Source organism: Castor canadensis, chromosome 9 (assembly GCF_047511655.1).
Source record: "Castor canadensis chromosome 9, mCasCan1.hap1v2, whole genome shotgun sequence".
NCBI classification, from domain to species: Eukaryota; Metazoa; Chordata; class Mammalia; order Rodentia; family Castoridae; genus Castor; species Castor canadensis.
The window spans coordinates 50,289,239-50,313,371 of NC_133394.1; the positions used below are offsets into that span (position 1 = coordinate 50,289,239).

Consider the following 24,133-nt stretch of genomic DNA (forward strand, 5'->3'; position numbering starts at 1 on the left):
TTCTTGTTGTTGATGTTTTTGTCATCTCGTGGTTTTCTTTGCTTTCATCTTCTGTGTACAGAATTCCTTGTAGAGTCTTCTGTAGTGGTGGCTTGGTGGTCATATGCTGTTTTGCTTTCTTTTTATTGTGGAAGATTTGTATTGCTCCATCAATTTTGAAAGATAGTTTTGCTGGGTAGAGTACTGTAGGACTGAAGTTATTTTCATTCAGTGCCCAAAATACCTCACTCCATGACCTTTTGCTTTTAAGGTTTCCATTGAGAAATCTGGTGTTATTTTGATGGGTTTACCTTTACCTATTATTTGGGGTTTTTCTCTTACAGCCTACAATATTCTCTCTCTGTTCTCTTTGCTTGTTGTTTTAATGATAATATCCCATGGGGAGATTCCATTTCAGTCAAGTCTGTTTTGTGTCTTGGAGGTTTCCTCTATCTGAATGTGCAAAACTTTCTCAGGATTTGGGAATTTTTCTGCTATTATTTTATTGAATATATTATGTATACTTTCACTTGCACCTCTTTTCCTTCTTCAATGCCCATGATCCTCAGGTTTGATCTTTTGATGGGGTTGCTGAGTTCTTGCATATTCCTTTCACAGCTCTTGAGTTTCTTGAGTTATTTGACTCAGATTTCTTCCATTTTTTCTTTAATTTCTATTTTATTTTCAAACTCTGAGATTTTGTTGCAATTGTTCTAGTCTGCTGGAGTGGCCTTACCATGTGGGATTTTTGTTGTTTTTACTATAGGAACATTTTTTATTTACAAGATTTCTGTTTGATTCTTTCTTCTGAAGTTTTCCTTATCTTTGTTAAACTCCACTTATAATTTGTGCTGTCCTCTTTAATTCATGTATCTCTCTTTTTATAGTGTCCTTTGTTTCACTTTGATGTTTTCAGAAGTCCTCTCTGAGTTCCTTTATTTGTTTCTGTGTTTTCTCATATTTTTATTTTTGTGTCTTGAGATTTCCCAAGTGTATTTTTTACATTCTGGTTAACCATGTTTAGTATCTTCTCCATGCCTTTCTCAGTGAAATATTCTAAGATTTCTTCTTTGAGGGTTTTTTATCTGAGTGTCACTGGGTTCCTTAGTGTCAGTAATCATTGTTTTGTTGAGGTAAGGAATTGGGTATCCATTTTCTTCATTTCCAACTGGATCCTGAATTGAATTACTTTTTTAAGGGGAGTGATTTTCTTCCCTTCTTCTTCTTCCCATCACTCTTTTGGTGCTGTGCAACTATGTTTTTGGTATGCTATTTCCTGGATTTGATTGCCTAATTTCTTTTCATGTTTTAATTTTTGTGTTGTGACTGACTTGGTTGTTACATAGGTTGATGTTTTCTTTCTGTCCCTGGCTTGGAGGTGTAATTTAGCAATAACAAATTCACAGCTTCAATGCCAGACCAATTGTTTACATATTATATAGAGAACCTCTTGATGATAATATCTATAAACAGTCAAAGCTTGGGGGGATTGTGATTATTAGGCTAGTTATAGATTTTGGGGAATTGGTAAAGGTGGCACTAAAAGGGGAGCATATAAAGGGGTGATTGAGTGGGAGAACAGGAATGAAGTCTGCTGGGTTTTGTGGCCCTTGTGTGTGTTTCCATGTATTTCTGTTGTAGTGGAGGGTGTTTGCATCAGGTATTGCAGGGAACTGAGATTGTGTTCATTTAGTATAGTAAGCTAGTTAGCAGGTAGTGACAGTGCAGGAGGGAGGGGTAGTGTGGTGACAGGTTGGGGGAGGACAGACATGGGAGGTGAAGACAGGCGAAAGGGACAGAAAGAGTAGTTGGGAGGGAGGACAATGGATTGTAGAATAGGAGAATGAGGGAAAGTGAAGAGGGTAAGAATAGGGATAAGAGAATAGTGATGATGAAGTTAGTGATGCAGGAAACATGATTAAAAAAAATACCAGATCAGGAATCACAGAAAATTATATCTATTGGTAAAAGTTCTGGAGTCATTCCTTTGTTGTCCAATCCTGGTATTGGTATACAAGCAGAAGCTCTGATGTGGTCTCACCACGTGACTGGCTTATGAATAGTATTTGGTCCTTCTATCCAAAAGATTAGTCTGAATTGTGAAGTGAGGTAAGACTGCCAGATTGTGCAGGGTTCTCAGAGCAATATTCTTTAGCAGGCAGCAGCTGTGTTGCCCTTCAGCTGCAGCTCTGTTTGGTCAGCTCCTCCCCCAGCAAGGTGGGGCAATTCAGTTTTGAATGCTGCCCTCTGACCCAGAGATCAGCTCCAGGATCCACCTACTGTCCTGTTGTAGGAGGTTGACCTGTTGTCCCACCCCCACTCTCAGCCTTTGTGCTTTTCCTGATCTCTGTTGAGTTCTGGTGTCTCCTCTGGGAGGTTGGTTTGTCTCCCCACTCCCTCTATCAGTCTTTATGTCTCTCCCAATCTCTGCTGGGTGCTAGGAGCTCCTCTGGGCAGTTGGCTGGTCAACCTGCCCCCATTCTCAGCCTTTGCTGAGAGTTTTATCACAGGGAGTTCAGTGCTGAGAGTTCAGCTCCTTGCCCCACCCCAGTTCTCTGGGGCAGCTTCAGCATTCCACCCCCATGTCCTCTGTTGCTGTTAGATTATAGCTCACTATCTATGTTTTTCAGCTTTAATAAGGGTGGGTTTCAGTCTGCCCAGGAGCTACATTGGATTATTTTCCAGGAGGTGGTGGGATAAGGGGTGTCATGTGTGGTGCATGATGCTTACCTGTTCCTTCTGCAGTTTCAAACAGGCAACTTTGGAGCCAACTGGTGTGAAGAAATGGTGCCACTTTTTTCAGTGCAGCATGGCACAGGGAAGCTTTCCATGGGCTAGGGGTCCTGGATATTGCAGTTTGATTCTGACTGATGCTTTGTCTTCTGATTGTTGGTAGAAGAGAGAGAGAGAGAGGAGAGAGGGAGAGACAGAGAGAGAAGAAGGAGGAGGAGGAGGAGGAAAAGGAGAAGGAGAAGGGGAGGGAAAGGGAGAGAAAGAGGGAGAAGAAGAGGGAGAGGGAGAAGGAGAAGGAGAGGGGAGGGAGAGGGAGAGGGAGAAGGGGAAGGGGAAGGAGAAGGAGAAGGAGAAGGAGAAGGAGAAGGAGAAGGAGAAGGAGAAGGAGAAGGAGAAGGAGAAGGAGGGGGCTTTTTTCCCCAGGGCCAGAGGCCAGACGCACCTTTCTGGCTGTGCTGGGAGGGATTTTCATGACTGTTAAGTAAAATTATAGGTTGATTTTAAGGTCAGTCTTTGACTTTCATCTGCACCTAATGTGATGGCCAGTATTATTTTGGCTAGGAGCAATCAGAATTACCCAAGTGGAGCTCCAACATCTCAAGGAGGTTTCTGGTGTCATGGAGCTCAGGAGTTCTAATTCTCTACCTTAGCTGTCAATTTGGATCCCTCCTCAGTGGCCTCTAACTTTGTTCATCATTCTTTCATAAGTTTTTTAAATTCTTTATCTGTGATTTCATCTTCTTCACTATCATTAGAGTTCATTATTGTGGAATTGTTGACTTTTTGATGAGCTATGCTGCCTTGTTTTTTCATATTTCTTCTGTTTCTAAATTGGGATTTATGTATCTGAGGCCAGGTTGATGTTTGGAAGTTTTAATTACCTGTATTGTTTTCAATGTTCAGGTAGGACTAGTAGTGGCAGGGTTGAGATGACTACTGGGGGTGTAGCTCAGTAGTCATGCATTTGTCCATAATCTCGTGGCACTGGGATACATGTGGAGTGAGAACAGAGCTTGTGAAAGGTCAGTTGTCAACTTCAGAGCTGCTTTCATTTTAGAAATTTCCTTTCTTTCTGTATTGGGACCACTGCTGGATTTGAGTCTTTGCAACCCAAGGGCTAGACAGATGCCCATTCACTCCACAGGTGCAGCCCCATGTTCTGCCCTCAGGTCGACCAAGCATCCAAACCTAGGTGTATCTCCCAAATGCATCAGAGTTTGAAGGAAGCAAAGAGACTACTGAGTTCTGCACAGGAAGGGAATAACTAAGGAAATTTGACCCTTTGCCTCCATGTCTCAGCACTTTCAGACACTGCCCAGCACTTAACTGCACTGTGGATGGAAGGAGGCTGGGAAATTGAGTGATCTGCAGAGTATAAGCTAAGAACTCTCAGAACCACCCTGTAGAAACCCACACAGTTAGGAGATAGCTCCACAGGGTAAGCAATCCACTAGCCATTGGCACAACTGTCTGTTTTTTCAGTGATCCTCAGGCAATGGACTCATCACTACCCAAGCTTCCTGATGCTTGAGCTTCTCATCAGATTCACATTTGATACTTCCCTTTTTGTGCTGGTCTTCTACCCAAACACAGTGACAGATTATCACTAGGCACTCTGAGCTATGATTGTCCTTCATTTTCATGTCCCCAGTGTCACAGTCTATAGGTACCACAGACATAGGGAATGACAAAATGTCATTTTTTTCCCTCTAAAGCAAGCCTGCCATACAGGAGGAACCACCACCATGCTGAATCCCCACACTGGAATGAAAGATTCTGAGACTGAGGGGTTATCATGTGGCAATAACTGCCAATCTATTTTGACCAGGGCTGACTGGCATGTATTATAGTTGTAATTTTGGCTACTTCTCTTGCTAGAGAAACAGGGTTGGAATTGCAGAATGTTTCCTTTTCTCTGTGCATTTTTGTTTCTCTGTGCTTTTCACTGTTCTGTGATCTCTTTCATGATTACAGATGTTCTTTCTCTATGGAATCTAGTCTCTCCTTTGGTATCCTGATGCTTCTCACTCACAGAGTCACAGAGAGGAAGCTTCTAATTCTCCACCTTTGCAGATGGCTACATGATCCAGCAATACCATTCGTGGGCATATATCCAAAGGAATGTAAGTCAACACATAATAGGGATTCCTGTACATCCATATTCTTGCAGCACTATTTACAACATCCAAGCTATGGAAAACAGACTTAGTGCCTATCAGCTAATAGAGAAAATGTAGTATATATGCACAATGTAATATTACTCATCCATAAAGAAAACAAAATCATGTTGTTTGCAGGAAAATGAATGCAACTAGAGAGCATAATGTTGAGGAGATAAACCAAACTCAGAAACGCAAACCCCACATATTTTTGCTCAATATGGACTCTAAACCTAAAATCACTACTACCACCAAAAACAATAATATGACATGACTGTCAAAGGGGGACTATTTCAAGGGAAAAGAAAAAGGTGATGGAAGAATGAGTATGATTGAAGTACATTATCTGTATGCATGAAAATAACATAATAAATTTCCCTTAAAGCTACTTTGTAAGGGAGAGAGATAGGGTATGAAAGAGTAATGGAGGGGGTGAATTTGATTGGAGCACTTTATATGCATGTATGGAAACACCACAATGAAACCCTTTTGTACAATTAATAGATGCTAATAAAAATTAAAATGAAATAAAAAAATTTTCTTCCCTGAAGATAAATTTTTCTTTTCAAAGTGAATGAAATATAAGGATGTTCTAAATGTAGAAATCATGCACAGTTTGCACAAATATATAAGCAATTACACATTAAATGCTAGTTGTACCAAACTAAGATGTAGAAATGAAGTACAGAATTTCAGCTAGAATATTTGAACTTCTACCAGAAAAGTAAAACAAATGTAGTTATTTTTGTATTTTTACCACAGAAAACATTTTTCTTGAACTATGTGGTGAACATATGTTTATGTTCCAAAAAGTATTTAAGACTGACTGATGGATTTGAACAAAAGTAATAATTGATAATCTTCATCTATTGTTCCCTTTCCTTTTAAATATCTAAAATAAAAGTGAAATGAGTGAAAACAAGGAAAATTTTATAAAATGATTATTCTCTTGTATAGTATGATTCTTGATTTGTATTAATTCTTTCCATAAAATCTTATTTATATTCTGATTAAAATTGCCATATAGCTATGCAGGTCTAAATAGCCCACAATGTTATAGCTCATCCTTTTCCAGTGTATACATATAAAATTAACTAACCAGATTTGAATGTGCCTTTTTTTATACAAATAGGGAATGTTGAAAATGAAGGGAAATTCTATAAATTGAGATATTTTCCTTCATTTCAAATGTAGGAGTACTAGAGTTAGGTTTGTCTATACATGACCTGATACATCTTAAAATGTCCATTCTTTATTAGTCACAGAAATTCAATAATATTGCATTTGGAGAGTTTTAAGAAACATTGTTTACAAAACTATTCTTTTCCTTTGTTACGAGTATCAGTGTGCCTAGATTGCCAAAGGAGTTAAAAAGAAATTGACAATCTTAACAATGTAATTACTTTCATTGTCATTTCAATAAAGGATCTATCCAGTCATCCTGATTGGAGCAATTTATGTGGCTCTACATGTAAGACAGGGAACTTTTGTTCTCTTAAGAAATACATGGAGGAGCTCATCTGTCAAGTTTCTAATCACTTCTTTTCTTTTAGAGACTTGGAACACTGTGTCGGCAGTGATGCTGGGAAGCTGGCAACCAAAGATCTCTGTAATTTACTATTTCCACCAGGCTCACAAAAAAAAAGAATAGTTTTTTTTAACATAAAACTTCATTACCATAGTTCTGCATTACTTTAAAAAGGGCTATCTTGCTTAACATGCAAGATGTAATGTAACTGTCATGTACATGCCAGAAAAAAACCTTTATATTCTTAAAATTAACATTTCTGATAAGTATATTTAAAAAATCAACTTTCTTTGTGAGGTTTTTAATTTTTTTTTTTGTTATATTGTTTACCTAAACATATAAGATAACACTAAGGCTCTGGAGCTGACCATTTCAATAAATTTGTTTGGTTTGTTTAATTTTTTTTCTCAAATACCTTGGCAAGGTATAAGCAACCACTAACACCTTGACACTTACAACTGTCAATGACTCCCTGACATTGGATAATGATTAAACAGATGTTGAATGCCCCATGTAGCATTGTTCTGATTTCTTAAAATTACAGCATTAAAGCTCATACCTTTGTTAGTTTATAAAATTATCCCATAATTTCCTTCTCCTAGATACTAAAACATCTTAACATAGAAAAACTCCAACATTAAAATAGGTAATAAAGTTGTTTTATTTATTTTTCCTAATGGTTGAGATTGATATTAAAAAGTAAATGTTACATTTGACAAATGATACTTCAACAGAACTATTAAGAAGCAATCTTTATTAAAAATATATTTTAGGAATTAGGAAACAAATTTGTGAAAAATTGAGCTTAATCAACTTGCATATTACACATTAGAAGATTTAATTTAATAACTTTCAAATATATAAAATTCCCATACAAATAATTACTCCCATCTCTATCCAAGGACAAGCTAGATGAAGAATGTGTGAAATACAGTATGAGAAACTGAAGTTAGAAATAAATCCTTGAAGAGTTTGGGACCGGGGAGCACCAGGGAGCTCTCTACAGAGGTTTCTCTACAAGTTACATTTGGGCTTATTATTTTAATTATTTCTTTTAACTGTCGTTTGTAGACAATATTTGTAATTAATTCATGATGAAATAATATTTACTATGGGATCATATGCAAAACAAGTCATTTAAGCATCTTCTCCTCCTCATTAACAACATACCCTTACCTTCTACATACAATAGTGCATGTTGAATAGTAAATGTGCAATTAATATTGTTACTTAACAAGTCAGTGAAGAAAGAACCTGCATAGGGTTCTAGCAGATATCAGGCTAAGTCATGCCAAGATATCTCAGGGATGAGACATGTGGTCTCTGGAGCTGTAGCTAAGATTAAAATCCAAGCTTCTCCATTCACCAGTTGAATGATCCTGGGCAAGTGATTTTATCTTTCTGTGCAACAATTTCCTTCTCTTTAAGATAGAACACTAGGAGTTAAGTAAAAATTTGGTATTTGGAACACTTGAAGGAAATAGTAAAGAGACTAACAGAAATAAGGTAAGTCAGTCACAATGAATTCCTGAGAAATGCATATTAAGATGGTAGTATTAAAATGCATGGTACAGTGGCCATTTTTGACATAATTATTTCACATTTAACCAATTTCCCACTGCAGATCCTCAAATGTATCATTTGACATGCTATAGATGTAAGTTTTCTGCATTTTTTGGGGAATCTACTTATAGTTATCACTTTGAAGCTGGCATTTACATAGCATCTCTAATGCATCAATCCTTGTTCTAGGCATATTTTTGTGTTCTTTTTGATATTTTTAAGACTACTTTGTGACACTTAAAAACAATGTGAGTAGTAAAAGCAACACTTGGGAAAATCTCTCCACAAGAACTGACTCCACCCAAACTGGTCTAATTGTCAGCACAGTAATTTTTCTTAAGAGATAGTAAAACCATGGGTTAAGATCGTGTGCGTATGTCTGAAAGGCAGGGATCTGCGAGGGTCTGTCCTAAAAAGCAGGCATTTGGGAGAATGATTCACAGGGCCTTCTCTCTGAGCTTTGAACATATATCCTCACAGCACATCTTCATTTCCAAAAGAGAGCATCCATCAGACTGACACACAGTGCCAACAAGGTCATGCCCAAGTGCTGCTTCAGAAAGGAGAACCTCAATAGATTATTGCAGGAACAAATTAAATGCCTTGAATTTAGAGGAATGTAGAAAATAACAGTTATGTCTCTTTCTCTGTTTTCCTCAAAGTGGAAAAAAAAAAGGTGAAACATGTGACCTAGTTATAAAAATTTCAAAATAATAATTTGAAAGGTATACTACACTTCAAATAATTCATCTACATTCTTCGAACCATCATCTGATAGCTAAAATACTGCAGTGTACACAGAAACACAACAGATAGATAATTGTTATGAATTATATTAACATTTTAATATCATGAATCCATGTTTATTGCAGCACTATTTACAGTAGACATGCTGTGGAAACAGTCAAAATGCCCCACAACCGATGAATGGATTAAGAAAATGTATTTACACACAATGGAATTTTACTCAACCACAAAGAAGAATGAAATTTTGTCATTCACAAGTAAATGAATGGAACTAGAAAAAACATCTTAAGTGAAGTTAACCAGGCTCAGAAAGCCAAAAATTGCATTCTCCCTCATATGCAGATTATAGACCCAAAACAAATGCAGTAATATTATTGGACATGGGTCACACATTAACGGGAATAGGGACAGGAAAGGAAACCCAAAATTTGAATGTGGTTGATGTGCTTACTGTAGAGCAGTGAATAAAGTAATCTTAAACTAGCAGAGGCCACTATGGGAAGGGACCAGGAAGTAGTGAAGAAGTCTGGTAGAGATGAGCCAATGTGGGTTGCAATACACAAGTCCATGGAAGCAACACTAGGAATCTCTCTGTATAGCTATCTTTAACTCAAACTAGCAAAAATGCTATGTCTTTCTTATTATCTCCTATGTTTTCTTTTCAATAAAATCAGAGAACAAGAGGGCAGAATAGGTTCTGCCTGATAGTAGGAGGTGAGGAAGTGGCACAAACAATGTATACACATATATACCTGTAAGTAAATGTAAAAATGATCAAATAAAAGGAAAAAATGAAAAATGTCATTAAAAATGACAATTCCAAGTTCAAAAAAAAAGAATGTTTAAGTAAACTTAATAGAGCTAATAAAATTGAAAGCAAAATGTAATACTTAACTGATTTATTATCCTTGCCACTTGAAACTGTTTATTAATGAATTTACATTATTTGAAATTTTGTTTTAAGAAGGTAGATATGTGTAAAAATCAGTTTATTTCCCTTCCTTACAATTAGACTTAAGTATATTTTTTCTTTATTGGTTTCTAATCCTGCTACATACTAACTTGTTTTCTATTCATTATTTAAATTTTAAAATAAAATGATGTAATGATTCTAATGGTAATCATTTTTACCTATTAGATTTAAGTGTCAGAGAATAAAAAAATCTCTAAATTCAATTAATAAAAATATTAAGCAAATGTTTAGAAACTTATGAGCACTGTCTTCCTACTCTTTCTTTTTAAAACTCAGCTCCACCATAATTTTATAAGAGCAAATCTGCCTCAGTTAATTGCTTTAAAATTTAGTCTATCCCTATCATAAATTATCCAGACTGAATTTGGCCAATTCCATTCAGAATTTTCTGCTGAGTTTACTTCAGTGATGGAGAAGGAGAGTACTCAACCCATGATCTTAGAAAAACTGATTAAAATGTTTTTTTATTTCTTAAGGTAAAACTTTTAACAAATAACTCTATTTTTTTCAACTTCTTCCTTTTATAGTTTAGTTGACTCAAACTCTACCTAAATCACTACATTCATCTGCCTGATCACTATATTAACAATTTTTTCCCTTCACACACTTCCCACAAAGCTATTTCTGAAACCCGTTCAGAAAGAAGGAACCACGCTGATGCTAAGCATATAGCAACCACTCCTTGAACTTCTGTGTGTGATTTTTTTTTTTGGCAGTGCTGAGGTTTGGACTCAGGGCCTCACACTTGCTAGGCAGGTACACTACCACTTGAGCCACTCTGCCAGTCCTGCTAATTGAGCTTTTTATATCAGCCTGGGACTCTACTAGATGTTTCTCTCCAAGCCAGCTGAGATGTCCACTCTGCTTTAGAAAACTCAGAGATGAGTTACATTGGGAGATCAGGCAAGAGGTCAAATAAGGAGAAATCACAAATTACTCTTTAAGTAAACAAAAATGAAAGCAAAAATATCTTCCCTTAAGATTATATTTGATCTATTATTACCAGTCATGGTGTACTCCTGACATAAGCTGGTTTAGCTTTCAGAGAAGCACAATCATTAGAAGTGTTTGTCTTTGACAAAAGTGAAAAACAGGTGATAACATTGACATGTGTGTTTCGGGAAAAACAGTAGACCTCAGAAAAAGGGAATGGTTTAAGTGCCCTGCGGGCCACAGTCTCAGGCCAACAAGTGCTGCTTACCTTCCTAAGGAAGACACAAGTTATTGAATGCTACATCTGAATCAAAGATCAAATTACTCAGAAAACTGAAAATTAAGTTCATGTTGTTTTACAAGTTAATTACCTATTTTTAATTAATGCACACATTTAGGTACAATTATGCATCCTGAACTGTTGCTGTTCATTCAGTGCCTTTCACAGATTTTAAAGATATCATCACTGTTTTTGTGAGATATGCAATTTAAAAATAAATCTTGGAAATTATTTTTAAAGATGACCTCCAGCAACTACAAATCAGGTACACACATAAATTAGCTGCACACCCTTAAAATATCTAATGATTTTTATTCTTATATACAAAACTTGTTTTTACATCTACCAACTTCTTTGAATTCTTTGGGTCAAAGCTAGAATTTGTTCAACTTATCATTCATTTGAAGAAACTTCTTCTGAGTGGTTCTTTAAAACTAGATGGAAACTGAGTACCAGTGGCTCTCTCCTGTAATCCAAGCTACTTAGGAAACTGAGACCAGGGTGATCAATTTGAGCCCAGCCCAAGAAAATATTTCAAGAAATCCCATCTCCACAATAACCAGAGAAAAATGGACTGGATGTGTGGCTCAGGCAAGCCCAAATACCTGATTTCTAACCCCAGGCCCACCAAAAAAAAAAAAAAAAAAAAAAACTGGTTTGAAAATTTGAAACACAGCAAAAGAATAAACTAGGGGGAAAACACAGAAACCCTTACTGTACACATAATTAGGAAAATGTTCTATGGAGATATCCACAGATTCCAACATTCCAGTTATGGTTCCTAGAAATTTTCATCTTCTTCTTTGCTAACAATTTATCAGTTAGGGAATATTGAAAGGGTATGCAAATAGGAGGCTTTAGATTTTTAATTAAGTATTATCAATGAAAACAGGGTAAAATTTTTTGTACCAAAACATTAACTTATTCAGCTCCATATGTTCAGGTTAACAAGCATGATATAGTTTGGAGGGTGTGGATAATAAAAATAAATGAATTGTGAACAAGAGCCATGAAGACTATATTCATGGGAGGTGGACAATTCTGCAAAAGTCACTTAATACCTCTAGTTCTTACAATGTGATAAGAATAGTGGCTAGAATATTAAAACATTATCTGGAGACATGTAGCTAAGATAATTCCATATGTTCACAATTAGACACACCTCATTGCCAAACACTTAGGAGCAACAGAAAAATTTCAAAACAAACAAAAAACTCACTTCTCAGGTATCAGATGGCTATCTTATGATATAAACAAGATAGAAACCCACACAATGAATTGGCTGAAAATTTATGACTACTGTACTAGGGTGCATCAAGCAGACAGATTTGCTCCCATTTTGGCTGCTGTTGGATGAGGAGACTATAATACTCTGCATTACAACTGTGAAGGACATCCAGGTGATCTGCTTAGAACCAGGGCTTCAGTGGCTTCTCTGCTTATGGAAAGAGGAAAACAAAGAATCAAAATCTTGCCAAAGCACCAGGTGTTGTAGTTTTTATCTGGAAGTTGCAAAATACATACATTACCTCTTAAGAATTAAAACAAGCTGCGTATATCCAGATCTATGATATTGGTGTAACCACCAGCCAGAGGTCCCACAGTGCTAAAATCTTAGAAGATGACAATGGACTAGTGCAAATTCATGTAGGTGGCTCCAACTGCACGGCTGAGGAGGTGAGTTTTCTTTGCTAGAACAAATACTTATGCTATAGGCACAATGTATGTGCCCACTAATCTGCAGAATGTATTTTTTCATCACTACAGAAATGATGTTGATGATATCACATTAACTGGACTAGTTAAGCAAGAAACAACAAATATATCAGAGCCTTTGGTAAGAAAGACACACTTATACCCTACAGTACAAGATAAATTCTATGAAAGTTCAGGTCACTGCCATGTTAGTCAAAATTTTAGTGTTCTGGTGGTTGGAGATTGCTAGATGTCCACTGAAATAAAAGACAAATTGTTACATCTTTCAATCCAAACAAAGAAGATTAACACCTGATCAGCTTGTTTGAGTTTTAAAGCAATGTATCTTGGGATAATGTTTTGGCATTAATACTCTGACACTTATTCTCAGTCAATGGAATTCTGCCAACTTTGAGTGAATCCCTGCGTTGGAAAGAGCTCTGAGCTGGCTAAAACGATCCTCCAAGCAGCCCTGGCAATTGGCTCACTATCCCAGCACACATCATGGTCCTGGAGGTGTCAGTGGTTAAAAAAAGAGGACAACATGTTGATTTTATACCAGCTCCTAGCAGGAGAATCACAACTTAAGCCCTTGGATTCTGGACCAAAGCTATACCATGTACGTGCATTTTAAGAAAACACTCCTGGGATGCTAATGGGACCTGATGTAATACTTGACCATAGGGCATCACAGAATGCTGGTATGAACTGACCATTATGAGCTGGGACCTGACAAACCTACCAAGTCATAAAATCAGACATGTTGAGGAGAAATTCGTTATAAACTGGAAAGTGTGCCTTCTTAACTGAGCCTGATAAAGATAAAAATGTGTGAATAAGCTATATAATTTCATGGTCCATTTAATCAATCATGGTTGATTACAAAATGGCTTCCTCGGATAACATTTATGACCTCAGGATTTGAGGTCCTTTATGGCCAACTGACCAAAATGGAAAACAGCTTATGAAGTGTGCATTTTGAAGATAGGCTGCAATACACTACTACTTCATGAATATCGCCCTAAAAAACACTGGCGAGCGGAAATCCCCCTGACGGGAAGATCTGACACAGTGCGTGTGGTTTTCTACTTTGCATTTGCAAGAGAAGTATCCCAAAGGCCTGGAAGTTAGAAAACATTTAGATACATGAATGGCAGTGAAGGGCTTAGATGATAGGTCAAGGACTCAGAGGTAGAAAGAGAATACTGCAGCTAAGAATGTCTAGAAGAGAAGCATGTGGATCTCTAGGAGTGAAAACCAGTGAGAAAACCTTTGAATTGCATTTAACATCCACCAGGAAATCTTGAACCTGGAAGAGGAACGATGGGTATTGACAAATTGATATATCAACAGAGTACCCAAGGTTTTAGTAAATGGATTCATTAACAGAGTAACTATGGTGAGGAGGATAGCAATTAGATGTGGGTTCATGTATGTGGTCTCTCACTAAAGAAGGTCGGTCCTGCTACCGTAGATGCCAAATGTCCACCATCCAAGCCATACAGATCAAACATAGCCCTCAGATATTGCACCAAGCCCTGCAAAATCTAAACAGCTGCTTGAAGAGAAATTGACTACACTGTTTCCCTTCAAGTCAAAAATGGGCAGCAATTCATAGAAACAAAAATTGGCCTATTTTGCCCTTCCTACATGTAGGGTCTCAACCAGGTCCAGCAACTGATGCTTTATTTGACTCACCAATGTTGTCATTAGTTAGAATATATGGGTCTAGAAACAAAGACTAAGTATTAGAAGGAGTCCCATTTAGCATTGGTCTCAATATCTGTTTTGGGGAACTTGTACTTCCTGTTAATGTCTTGGTTCTGTAAACTTAGAAATCAAGGGTTTCAGAGGGAGAACACTTCTACCAGATGACACACTGCATTTTAAAATACAGCTGCAATTCTTTCACCATCTTCATGATGGTGAAATTGGCTCTTCTCATAAATCTTTTTCTCAGTTTTTGATTTTCAGGGATGCAGACTCACTACAAAAACATTCCCCATTCCTATTTCCTGATTAATTTTTCTTTGTGACACTTAATCAGATCTAAACAAGCTATTTGTTATATGAAATTATTTTGTTTATTAAAACATGCAGGTAGACAATGCTATCTGTTTTCATTCCTACATTCTCCAATTAATGGTCACCATGATAATGCTTTATAATAAACCAAAATAAAATTCAATGACTTCAAATAATAATTTTTGTCACTTGTGATTATGCAATCTAATACAATGTGTGTATTTCATGTGCTGCTTACAGCCCTACTTCTTTTTTGTGCATTCTAGAGGACAAACGACTGAAAAGTAGTGACCCTGGGGAAGCACCTCTCATCGTGACAACAGAAACACAAAAAGTGACACCCAATTACATAGGCACATTCCAAACCTCAACTTTCATGACTCCTGCTAAACTCCCATTATCTAATGGAACATGACTGAGTGCAAAGTCAGAAAGCAGAAACATATATGCTACCTGTGAAGGGGAAGATGAAGGCAAGTATTTTTGAGCAATCATCTATTCTACTGTATTAGGTTAGGTCTTTGACAGCATAAAATGAAAAATAGAAAGCAATTAGACTTGAAAATGAAACCAGTAAAACTATATCTATTTGTAGATAATGTGGTTGTATATGAGGGAAACTTAAGAGTCAGCAGTAAAAGGACTCTACATAACAAGAATTTAAGAAAGTATTAGAATGTAAAAATTTACAAATGTTTTAATATTCAACTTACAGGCAAAAAACTTTTAGAAGGAATAATTAAGAAAATGCTTTTTACAATATTTAGAAATAGACTTACAAAATGAATATGAAACAATCTAAACACTACTGATAGAAAAAGAAAGACTTGAAGAAAGGAAAAACATCACCTTTACAATGAGAAGACTCAGCATCACACAGGTATCAATCCTTTAGTGGTTAATTTGCAAATGAATTACGATGTCTTAAAGTGCCAATAAGTTTCTTTGTTGGAACTTGACAAGTTGATAAAGAAAACGTGATAAATAAAAAAGCCAGAATGTCGCAGAAGTTTCTGAGAAAAAAGAGAAGTGGGTCCAGGGTGTAGCTGAATAGCCTTACTGAACACAAAGCTCCATGATTAAATGACATCATATTTGCCCATGAATAGATAGTCCAGTGGAACCAAATACAAGAACACAGACATACAATTATATATAAGACTTTTGAGAGTATATTGACATATGGAAGGCAGTATTTTCACAACTGGATAAGTATTTATAAAGGAATAAAATTGGATCTACAGTTAGAATGATGAGATAAATTACAGAACATCTAATTAAACCTGAATTTCAAATAAACAGTATATTTCATTAATGTGTCCCTAATAGTTACCTTTATACCTGAAACTCAAATTTAACTCTTTCTACTTGTGAAACTTTGAAACTTTATTCATAATCTGTATAGTATGCAAAGACACCAAACATTATTGAGATATAAAATAAAAATGAAATCATGAGAAACAGAATAAAATACGGGTAAAATTTTTTACAAGCAAAAAGTAAGAAAAATATTCTAGTAATTCAAAACTCAGAATCAATAGAGAAAACTGCATTGACAAACTCAACTTTTTGAAAGCACACTTTTTCCCTGGCAAAATGTAGAAATAGTTCATCAAGGAAGTAATGAAATACTGAAAGTTGATTAGACCTTCACATATGGTAATAATAGAAACTTAATCTATATCAGTTCAATAGCATCCCTGCTGAGGCCCTGAAAAAGAAATAAGCAATCTCTTGTACTTTGGTGTAAGGCACAGAAACAGGCAACTCTTACATGGGGAGAAATCAAAATAATTTTATAAAAAGACTGCTGGATGTATTTGACCCAGCAATGCATTGTCCAGGAATTGCCCTGGACAAAATAAAAAAATAATGTAAATATGTGGTTTGACACTGCAGAATTATTTATAAAATCAGACCTGGAAATCACCCAAATGGCAAATTGGAGCTAGTTGAAGAAACTATAACAAATCAACAAAATGATACATTTGGCTATATACATAAATGAAGACAGCCTCTACAGAAAAAGCTGAGGGTTTTGATTGCACATTTGCATAAGAAAGAGGAACATATATGCACACACATGCACATGTATTTGTTATATTTCTAGAAAATAATAAGCATAAACCAAAAATTTTAAAAACTACTTCTTAATGGCAAGGTAAGAATGATGCTATACAGAACTGTGATTTTTATGTGATTTTTGCTTTTTTTATGTGGTTTTGACATATCCAAAAATAAAATTTAGTCACAAAGAGATAATCCCTAAAAGCTTGAAAACAAATAAATCATAGTACATATATTTACTCATCACATAGTGAAAAAAATTATTTCATAGGACCATAAAATAGAACTGTCCACTATACATTGGGAGGAATACATTTTTAAACACTAACAGATCTACAAAGCAATCTTAAAATGTAGTTAGAAGTTTTATTACTGAAGTAACATAAGATTCATATTTCAATTTTTTTTATTTAAATCAGTTTTATTTAAGAATTTCCAACATTGAGAACTCTTATAAAAAGCATCCAAGCACAGGACACAGAACTGCAGCAAACAGCATTCTTATGGGTAGCTTATAGACTACCATAAGAGAACTTGCACCCTTCTGGAGACACCTGAGCTCACTGGTGAATTCTGCTTCCAAATACTCCTGCAAAGTACACCACAAGCTCAGTTCATGTTCTCAGCCCATCAGCTTTAGTTCACATTCCCACACTTACAGATCAGTAACAGAAGAGAACACACACCATGCAGCATTCACAGCAGTTGACAAAAGAGGAGGGGGTAGTACAAGTATCATTTCACTAAACACATTCAACTAACGTGGGTTATCTAAGAACAAAACTCAGTCTTCCAACAGAAGTGATGTCTTTTGGATGCAAAAACATTCGTACATTATTTACTATCATTGTTCTCTGCACACTCTCTCACCAAAGCCACAGGATTGAGAGACACATCTCACCAAGTTAAAAAATATCCATTACGCACCAAGTCTCTGCACGCGCTCTCCCCTTTTCCTGCTCACACTAGCCTTTCATGCCTCAGCACCACCATCAATCCCACATAAGGTTTCAAAAGTTCAAACGGCCTTCTGGTTCCATATCAGAGCATTGCTTTCATAGCGTTGATACAATTCCGTGAAATAAAGAGTAACGGATAAAAATGGGACACCCACCGTCAAAGACGCAACCTGTGCGCCTGATGATGAATTCTTGGATGAGAAAGCATGTACACAGACGTACTCCTACGGCAGAATATTTACAGAACTACTTTTTTTTTTTTTTTTTTTTTATTATTCATATGTGCATACAAGGCTTGGTTTATTTCTCCCCCCTGCCCCCACCCCCTCCCTTACCACCCACTCCACCCCCTCCCGCTCCCCCCCTCAATACCCAGCAGAAACTATTTTGCCCTTATCTCTAATTTTGTTGTAGAGAGAGTATAAGCAATAATAGGAAGGAACAAGGGGTTTTGCTGGTTACTTTCAATGAAGTGCTTCTTCCACGAACATCAGAAATGAGATGAACTGCAGAGATTAAATGAAGGCTTCATATTGTACTTTTGTATATGAAGGGAGACAGTGTTAAAAAAAAAAAGAACCAAACATGGCGACATTGTGCTCTCCTGTAAGGAGATTTTTCTAAGGAAAAAATCCATATGGTAGGGGTTCAAATGAAAAGAATGTAGTTCTAACCAATGGTTTCCACTTAGAACATGCAAAGAATTCACTTAACCAGTCCAGGGATAAAATGTTACAGGAGAAACCTTTTCATATCAATTGTACTGTGTTGGTTTACCAACCAGGCAAACAGCAGTTCACTTTCAGCCACTCAATATTTCAACCCTTTATGTAACAAAATATAAAATTCCTTTAGTTCTTCCTCTTTTTCTAAAGAAAAATGTCAAAAATACTGCTGAATATACTCCACACTGAACAAACCAATTCTGAAAATTCTTAGGTGTTATTTTACAATATACTTACCATGAGTTTAGAAAAATTTGAATTCCTACCATCCCACACCAACCAACCATAAACCACCCTTTACATCCCCCAGCGAGATTTAGAATCCATGCTCCAGCCAAAGCCTCCATTGAAACCATTACCTGACCCTGCATTAGATGCAGATCTTCAGCCAATTGCCATGCAAGAGTTAGAACCACTGTAAGAGTTATTTCCAGAACCAAAAGCTTGATTTGGCTCTCTCCGCATTCCCTGGCTTTGGTTATTACCTGATGGTCCTGACTGGTTCTGCTGACTGGCTAACATTCCTGTCAGACCCCAACTGCTCTCCAGTGCTGTCTGGGCCGCAGCCATCATTCCTGGATTAATGCTGAAAACACCAAAGTTCATCCCTCCACCCATATTACTACCCTGATAATTTCCCAAGCCAGCTCCACCCCTCTACTGTTACCAAACCCACTCCGATTCCCAAAGCCACCTGGATTACCACCAAATCTTCCACTTCTTTCTAACTGCCTACTGCTATTGTGCTTAGGTTCGGCATTGGATATAATGCACGCTGATTCCTTTAATGATCAAGTCCTCTCCACAAAGAGACTGGGCAACCTGATGATCTGCAAGTGTACCAAAGGCAAAAGCCCTAAATGGTTTTGGAATGAAGACGTCCATCACTTCCCCATATTGACAGAAGAACTGCTGCAGCTCTTCAGCAGTCATGTCCTCTGTAAAACGCCCAACAAACACCTTTCTGCTTCTCAAAGGCTTATCTGAGCTTTGCTTAGAATTAGGAAGCTTACAGTCACACCATCGTCCATCTATCATATGTCGCTGTGACATTATTTTCACTTGGGTTTCCTATTCCGTAAAATAAACAAAGCCAAACCCTTTTGAATGACCAGTTTTAATATCTTCCTTGACCTGCACCATAAGAACTTCTCCGAAGATACTAAAATATTCTTTTAGGTCCTGTTCAGTTGTTTTCCAAGGGAGATCCAATACTATTAAGTCAGATGTTCTCTGGACCGCTCTTTCCACTTTCACTGCTGATGAAGCATTTGTCTCATCCATTTTCCTTTTGTTACCTTTGGGATAGTCGGTAACGTATACCAGATTTCCCCAGCCAGCATCCGTGGAGTGCAGAATTCCCTCCACCATCCGGACACCTCTCATACACTGAAATACTGAATTCCTGTAGCGCCCCGGAAACTGGACTGTAACTGGACAGCAGTACTGTCCCGTCATCTTCAGACGATATCTCAATGGGCTCCTCATTCTCATCTTCTGTTACCCGAATATATTCAGACATCTTGTTTCTCCAGGCGGAGATGGAGGCGCTGCGTCCGCCTTAGGCCGCTCCCAATGCGGGAGCCGAGGCACCCAGCGCATCCTTAGTGAGAAGCATCCACGACTTTTCTGCTAGCCACAGCTGGGAAGCAGTGAGGAGTCTGAGAGCAGCCCAGCTACTGTCTCGTTCCCATAAAAATCCTTATTTTAATTAATACATATGAACATATATATAAACATACACAGAGTATACTTTAGTGAACAATTATTTTAGTGTTCATATGAATTAACCATTTCAACGTGAAAAATGAAATTATAAAGTAAAATAAGAAAAAAAAGAGAGTCAAATAAGAAAAGTTCATGTAATACTTAATGTAAATTCAAAATATCAGCATAAGCACGTGCTTTATATCATAAAGCATTTTCTAATTCTATCCATTAGAAAAAACCTAAAGTTAATAACAATCTAATAGAATGATTGCAACTCCTATCTTTTCTCACTAGAAGGAACAGGACAATTAGGTCAGAAAATAACCAAGCGTTGTTCGGTGTAGTTTATTTTACCAAAGCAAAAATGTCAAATATTAATGATATCTTGTCAAAGAAGACATGGGAGGCAAAATGAAGAGGCTTCAGTGGCCAAATTTGTGACAATAAAAATAATAATGACTATAACCAATTTATATACACTCATGCACACACCACACACTAAAAACCAAAAAGAAAAAAAAGGAAACAAAAAATTTGACTTATATTAAAATCCAGAAATAACAAGGACACCAATATTTTACTCTAGAAATTAGCATGTAAAAAATCAAGCAGTTGTTTTATAATACTCTGTGCAAATCATATTTCACTTTGATGAGGGAAACATTCTTTTCTATAGAAAATGCCATCAAATGAATGTTGGAGCATTTTTATTCACTATTTTCCACTTTAATGAGTAATTGTTTCATGTAATTATCAATGATTGAAAGCACTTCCTGACATATGATGGGCAATTTATGTTGGAGCGTTCAGGCTGTCATTAATCATGTTTTTCTGAATAAACTTGGGATGTACAACCCCTCTGATTTATTCATACTGGAAAAGTTAATTCTGAGTTTAAACAAGTCTGTAAGTAATTTCCTTTCAAAAAACCTTTGGGGATGATGAATAGACAAATCCGGTGGTGGGACAACTGACTCAATACCAAAATGAAAGGGAATTGTTAAAGATTAAAAGAGAAAAAATTGCAGTACATTAAAAGAGAAACATCAAATATCACAGTGCTTGGACTTTGTTGGGATTATGATTGAAACAAAGTCACTTTCCTACTCCATAATTCATCACTCTTCTCTATACTCCATGTCCATATTCACCCATTACAAATTGTGTATACTCTGTAATTAGAAGTTATAGAGGACTTCGAATTGTGAATCCTCAAAATTCACAGCTGGTACATTTTCAACAATTTTTAAGTGTATTGAGGAGAACTGGTTATGAAAATAAGCTATGTACACTTAAACTGTAGCCTACTCCCTCATTTGTCTTCACTACACCTCAGATTTTAGCTAAATTCTGACTCTTAACCTTTTTCTACATTTTGGGACAGGTATATATCAAATAATGGTCTCACGATCATAACTGTACCCTACTAACAATGTTTATTCTTCAAACTTATTTACTCTGACTTATCACTTAATAATTTAAATCCTGATTTTTAACAATAAGAAGCATAATTTTATCTCTAAACTAACAGATTTTCATAGACTCAATATTCCCAGCAGGATGAAATGACTAAACTCTTTAATGAAAATGATTAAGAAAATAGTTGTGGCAGAGGCATTAGACCTCAGAGATTTTTGATTTGCTAGTAACATTCTAAGCTTTCTAGAAATTGTTACCTATCTATAATTTTCACATCTCCTTTAATATAAATCATATAGAAATTACACTATTTTCATAAATTTGCCAAATTGATGTATATTAGTCTAACATTTAATTTAAAATGGTATTTTTAACTATGCAATGTCCTCCTTTACCTACAGTTTATCAAATATGCTTCATGGATTTTGAATACATAAAGGTCATACACAACACTGTCAGCTATTTTATACATACAGTTGCTGTGCTGTGATTTTTAGAAAACTGCATCTGAAAGAAACTTTTAAGAATGCTTTTTCATTTCATCTCAGCACATAAAGATTTTATTTATGAACATTTTCTTATATTTATATGCAAGTAATGTCTTTCTTTGATGTTTCATTTTCTGAAGGCAAAAAAGACATGTTTTGCCTCAGGCATTTCATTCCCATTATGAATTTTAAAGAGACAGACAATAATGTGTTGTAGTGCTTTTAAAGAATTCTTCTAAAGAACTCTATGGTAAGCCTGTGCCTATTTACAGAATTCTAGTATAGAAAAGTACTTTCCAAAAAAATGATAATAATCCATTATTAGAAAGTTGATGTAAAAGATTTATGGATTAGTAGATTTATTTCAAAAAGGGATGTTAATGTTTTGGAATAGATTAATTAATTAACAAATACAATGTAAAATGTTTATGAAAACAGTCTGCTCAAAAAATGCTGGTTTCACATTTTAATGAAAGGAATGAAATTTAAAGCTAGTCAATGTATTTGTAGCCATAAATATGCATCACATATATGCCTCAATGCATATCATCAGTATACACATGTACGTACTCTGTACAAGTTACCCTTTGCACATAAGAAAAAATGTGCTTTTAAAGGTAAGTTATGCAATTCATTTCATTATCCACAAGTTTGTATACAATTTGCTATAGTTTCTAATTTAAAAATAAACAGCACTTGAATTTTAATTAAAAGCAACATACTTTTGCTGGGCACCACTGGAACACGCCTTTAATCCTAGCTACTCAAGAAGCTGAGACCAGGAAGGTCACAGTTCCAAGCCTGTTTAGGAAGCAGTTTGTGCTTATCATCCCAGCTACAGTGAGAAGCGTAAAACAGGAGGAGTGCTGACCAGTCCAGCCTGGGCAAAAATAAGCCCCTATCTCCAAAATAACCAGAGTAAAAAACATCTGGGAACATTGTTCATAGTAAAGCAGCTGCCTAGCAAACACGAGGCCCTGAACTCAAATCCCAACAGTGCCCCAGAATAACCATCACCATCATAATAATAATATATTTTTAATACTTTGTTGCTTATTAATGTTTGTTGCTTTACCTAAAAGGCTTGAACAATATGAAAATTAATATTTTTGTAAGAAGTTGTAATATACTTTTAGAAAAAATAAAATATCAACATGCAAAGGAAATAAAAACAGCAGAAACAATAGTGGAAATGAGTACCTATGGAATTGGTACCATGGAAGTAACACATCATGCAGACATGCAGAAAGGGTTTTGATCCTACGGCATCAAAAATATGTAGTGAGGTCAATCAGACAAATTGAGGGGGAAAAGGAAGGCAGAGAAGAAAACTACTCTGTAAAATAACATTTCTTTATTTCTTTTTGTTATTATGAAGCATATAACATTTGCCCATCTCCACAAACATGCTAGAAAAATCTCACCATTTACTTCCCTAATGTATAAGAGCAATTTATTGCCTAAAAAATCTTTAACAGGGCATAGAATTGTAAGAGTTATTTGAGTAATTGTGCTTAAAAAAGACTGCTCAAATCCAAGATTTTTCTACCCCTAGAATCAATACCAATTTAATACTGAATAAAGTGCATTTTCTTTGTAACTATATATAAACTATATACTATATATATGTGCATATACACAAAATGCATGCATACATACTCACAAGAATGTATATTTCCATGAGAGCATAGATAAAATTGAAATTATCCTATAAATAATTCCTTATATTTATTTCAAATAAAATTTAACCATCTTGTTAGTTAAAATTTGTTATTAAAATTTTTCTAACACTTTTGTAATCGTCACATTGTGTAAATGCCTTAAGTTTTGAAAATTACATGCACATTTATAACTATAATTACCCTTTTTTTTGTCCTGGTAATAATTAAAAAATGATTTCTCTCCTTTTTTTGATGGTACTGGGGTTTGAACTCAGGGCCTCACATTTGCTAGATAGGCTCTCTTACAGCTTGAGCCACTCCTCCAGCCCGTGATAATGTAGTAAGAACATTCATGCAAAATGATTATGTCAACCTAGTATCTTTACCTTTATATACAATTTATTTTTTGGATTCACATAAATATGAATATTATTCTTTGCATACATTAATGTGTTTTGTGTATATAGAATGCTGTGTGTAATGTGTTTT

At 35.9% G+C, this 24,133-nt stretch overlaps 1 long non-coding RNA gene and 1 pseudogene across 1 annotated transcript; both read right to left on the reverse strand.

The window, feature by feature from the left end:
* Nucleotides 1–11,187: 11,187 nt before the first annotated feature.
* On the reverse strand, nucleotides 11,188–17,888 carry LOC141410872 (uncharacterized). Its single transcript, XR_012435662.1, has 2 exons — nucleotides 12,425–17,888; nucleotides 11,188–12,330 (listed from the first exon to the last, which is right to left on the reverse strand). It is a non-coding gene; the product is annotated as an uncharacterized lncRNA (long non-coding RNA).
* A 127-nt stretch (nucleotides 17,889–18,015) lies between these two features.
* Nucleotides 18,016–23,147, reverse strand: LOC141410871 (TAR DNA-binding protein 43 pseudogene; annotated as a pseudogene).
* Nucleotides 23,148–24,133: the final 986 nt, after the last annotated feature.